This window comes from Melozone crissalis, unplaced genomic scaffold (assembly GCF_028551555.1).
Source record: "Melozone crissalis strain CALT ecotype California unplaced genomic scaffold, PUWL_Pcris_2 ptg000005l_1, whole genome shotgun sequence".
In the NCBI taxonomy this organism is placed as follows: Eukaryota; Metazoa; Chordata; class Aves; order Passeriformes; family Passerellidae; genus Melozone; species Melozone crissalis.
Window position 1 is genome coordinate 30,316,683 of NW_026535783.1, and position 4,739 is coordinate 30,321,421.

Sequence of the window (4,739 nt, forward strand, 5' to 3'; positions counted from 1 at the left end):
CTCGTGCTGTGATTTTCTCAACTGCTCTTTAATTAATTATCACACTAATTGCAGTGCCTGCCAAAGTCAGCTAGCTGTCTTGCCAGACACATCTTTCAAAATGCAATGCCAAGGGAGAGACATTCCAGCACCCTGTTTGGGGTGGTGTGTAGGGGAGTGTAGTCCAAGTCCCCCATTCATTGGCCATGGGGCTGGTGTTCTGACCAGCTGTGGTCTCTCCTCGCTGCTCCTCACGTGGCTCCCAAGTCCTGCCTGCAGTAGGTTAAAGATGACATGGTCTGAAACTTTTGTGAGGTTACGAAAATGTGCAAGGGCATGGGGTAGAAGGAGAGAGAGAAGAGATTTTGCCTGGCAAAAAGTGCTCAGTACTAGCAGTGCTCAGGTGTCTGTAAGGGCAAGTTCCTGCATTTTGCTAGCAGTGTGCCTAGTAGAGAGACTTCAGCATCCCCTCTTCTCTCATGTTCTTCTCCTGCAATTTGCTATGTCTATATCTCTAACCCTGGGAAGAGAGCCTTCTCACTCAAGTCCCAGCCTGGCAGTCTGTGCTCCTGCTTGCCAAGGGAACAGTGAGTAGGATTAGAGAGCAATGCACAGAAACACCACCGCAGGAAAATGAATCCGTCATTTCCATCACAAGGAATGTATAAGGGAAGAGAATCCACTTCTCTGGCCTCTGGGCTATCCAACGAGGGAGAGAATAATTGCAGGCTCTCTGCTCTTCCTTTATTTTACTCTACAAGGGTGACAGATGGTGTGTGGTGCAGCCAAGGCTGGATTCCAACTTGTGTCTCCTTTAGTAGCTTGCAACTTACTGAGAACAGATTCATCCTTGGGCTGACATTTCCATCTCATCCCAAAGGGGATTTGTTTTAATTTTCATTTAAAGTTTCAGCTGACTTAGCATTGCTTCTCTGGAATTTTGCAAGTGGTAAGTAAAAACACCCCCTTGGCCCAACACTCCTGCTGTAGACATCCAAGCCTAGTGCTCATGGAGTGAGGGGTGCTCCCCAAAGGACAGTTCAGCCTGCCTGCAGTCAAAGCACACTCGTGCAGTGCCTCCAGGAACTACAGAGAAATCCTGCAATGATTTTGTGTCTTTGCCTTTATAAGTATCAATTTTGCTTCTCATGGAGGTTTAAAAGATTTCAAACAAAGCCTGAACTCAGTTAGCAATTTGCTTTCAAGCTATGACCAGAAAACAGGCTGAGTTTACATACACACAGTAAAATGTCCCTGTCTGATCTATTCTATTTGCCATAAGTAAGCAAACGAGAAATAGTATTTATTTCCACCTACTTCTTTCATTGCATTACTTCACTATCTTGACAAGTAGGCTAGCATTTTCAGGAACACATATAGCTGTGGTCACTGCCCCAGACATACTCCTGCCAGAACTAAGACATGGCAACAAAAAGGAGACACAAAGAAGAGGAGAAGGGGAGAGGAAGGACAAGGGCCACAGCAATAAGATCTCACTTATTCATCCATCAACTCCAAACACAATGCAAACTGTGGGAGAAACTTGCAAAATGGCAAACCTGAGTCCCTGGTCATGGAAGTCTTCAGATACCACAGACAGAATTCTCCATATTGGAAAACCACATTTTTCCTAGGGACATTTTTTTTAGAGATAGTTTGTGAGGGAAGTGGGAAGTCATCAACTTGGCCTTCAGGGCTCCAAATGATGCCATGATTGTCATCTACAGCCACAAACCTGGCAAAGCTTTTTTCAGTTTTTAAAGTTGCAAAGTGCTCAGTTTGTCACATTTACTGCACAAGTCACGTGCCTGTCATTGAAGACATTGCTACATAACACACCACAGAAAAGGCATGTTTCCAGCTCCTGCTGGAGTCCAGGGGCACCAGCTCTGTGTACCAAGGGCAGCCTTGGAAGCAGGAAATACAGCCAGTCCACTTCAGGGTCCTCTCCACCAGCCAGAGCAGACACAGAGCAGATGGAAACTTGGCTGATTTGATGGTCTCTGACACCACCTTCCTCCTGACTCACTGCGGCTATGCCTCAGCACTCCCGTGGGATGCTAGCAGGCAGCAGAGGGGACCCGGCTGAGAGTAAGACACCGTCTGCAGCCCCTAAGGCCATGTGTAAGCATTTTACAGGAGAGTGAGAAGCTGAGGCACCAAAGATTGAAAAGGCTTGTGCCAAGGCTGTGTACAAAGTGAGATGTGTAAAGAAACCCAAAGCACAGGCTGCCCTCAGCAGGGCAAGCCCTCCACTTATGTCCTTCCTAAGGGATATAAAACCAGGAAAAGAAAACAACAGAAAAGAAGGAAAAGTATTTTCTGCCTCCATCTCCTCTGGAAGTCACAGATATCAGACTCCACCGCTACCTTCATCTCCTCCACACTCCCATCACCCAGAGAGTCTTGGGTAATTTTTGTTTTCACGTATAGTGGTGAAAAAGTTTATACACAAGTTTATACACAAGTCTGCAGTTGTGCAGATGGTGGGACATCAAACAAAAATGGTTATTCTTATACACCTTCCTGTTTTCCTGACAGAATGTCCCTGTGTTTAAAGTTATAAAGAGGCCATTCAAGGGATCACTAAAAGGCCTAGAAATCTCCAAGGATCAGACTCCAGGCATGAATTAGGTAATGGTCACATTAGCAGAGCTGTTTTTCCAAGGCAGCTGATAACATTGTAACTACCAAACTGTGACATAAATTTGCCCCAGGAAACAAGCAAAATAGCTCTGTGGGTTGTTTCAAATTACTTATCCTGCGGGAATTTTAAGAATTCCTGTTAAATAATAAGGGACATGTGAACTTGATTTTTGATCTGTCTGATGCCATGAGAACTCTGGGAGTGCAGCTCTTTTAATTTATTGGTTCCTTTGTTATTGTTATTATTTCTTCCTCAGATTTTACAGCGTTAGGATTTAAAGTTGTTCACATCCTTAGGTATTATTTTATATTGGTGTAAGAACTGAGGCTTCCAGTCCATTGCACGCAGGAACATGAAATGCATTTTTCAACCTAAGGCAAACAAAAAGAATTTTTTTACCTAAAACTCATGGGTAAATAAAATCACATGAAGTGCCCATTGAATACAGTGAGGGGACTCAGACAACTGAGGTGGGTTTTCACAACAAAGCAGTGAAAACTTGCTTTGGCTCAGTAGGAAGGTTCCAGGAATGTGTCTGCTTTGCTGTTGGAAGTGGACCCTCGCACGAGCCACTCACCAGTCCTCCCAGACCAAAGCTGAGCTTTGGCAGGGCACACCCAACAGAGGATGGGTGCTGCCTCAGCCAACACAGCCATGGTGCACCAAGGTCTGTGTGCAGGAGCTAGGCTTTTCCTCTCCAGTGAAAAAAAATTATTAACTCTCCACTGCTGATTTATATATTCCTCCAAGCACTTCCCTGAGGCTTTCCTGAAGCCACTTTGATGCAAACCTGACAAAATTTTCTTTTGGAAAACATTTCCCATATAGTGCAAAACAGCCTAGCCTTCTTGGTGCTCAGTCTTACTGCTCAGCTCCTGTTGGATGCCTTGACTTGCCTCCAGTCCAGGACCAAACAAGCACTTTCCCATCCAGGAGCTGTAACACAGATTCTTATGCAAAACGCACTTTCTATCTCTTCCACATGCTCACATTGCTCCTAACAGAGTTGGGTTTTTCCAAGGAAATCTGCATTTACCAGTCACTCTGGAGATGCTTGGCTGCTTGATGCTTGAAGGCCAAAATGAGGACTCTCTTCAGTAGCAGTCTTGACCTAGATGTGACCCTGAGTTCAGCTCTTGGAAATGTCACTAAACCTACACTAAGTGCTGCTGCAGAAAACGTGATGAGAGGCTGGGAATGGGATGACACCGCTCCTTCCCACTGGAGAGACTGGCTGTGCATGGACCCAGCCCATGCATGCCTTGTGGTGATCCACCCCGAAGAGAAGCAGAGGTGCATGCAACTGTAGGCACATCCTGTGGTTTTCTAGAAGTCCTATGGTTGAAGTATGGGGTTGAACTGACAGGCCTGAGGAGAAACTGCAGAAACTACAAACAGCAGAAACAATGAATACTACTGAGTCCAGCTTAAAAACTGCTAGGCTTTCTTTGTTTTGTTTCAAAAGGACAAATGCTAGGGTATTTTTTATTTGCCTTCCGGTCTTTAAGGTTTAACATTCTCAGCATCAAACCCTCCTTTGTGGCCATGAAGGCTAAATATTTACTCATCTGTAATGCAAGCTCTGAGTCGTAAGCAATTGCGGGACTGAAAGGAGAGTCTTACATAAGCTACTTGCTTCTATAAAATATGCCCTCATTCCTGAAAGATTTGACTCCTTTTAGGACTAGTGAACAGTTCATAAGCTGCCACTGATTTTCTCTTGTTTGCTAATCTCCCTCTTTTATCATTTATTTATGTTGATGAACAAATTAGTGGAAAGCCACTCTCTGACTCCTTCAGTAGTTCATATCTGAGTATTGTGGTTTGTCATCTCAGCCAAGCAGGGTTGGATTTTGTAAAATTGTTGCATTTATGCCTGTATTTCTTTTCCTTAACTGTCTTGAGAGAAAAGAAAAAAAAGAAAAAAGAAGAAAAAAAAAGAAAAAAAAAGCCTGAAAGGAGCTTCCATTAGTGAACATGATAAAACCAGTTCCTGTATAAAGTTTATAAAGTTTTCCTTTCACAAGGGAGATCTTAAAAAATTCTTTCCTTGTGTTTTAGGGGCATTACAGGACTTTGATTAGAGGGAAAAACTACCCTGTGAGTTGCTTTG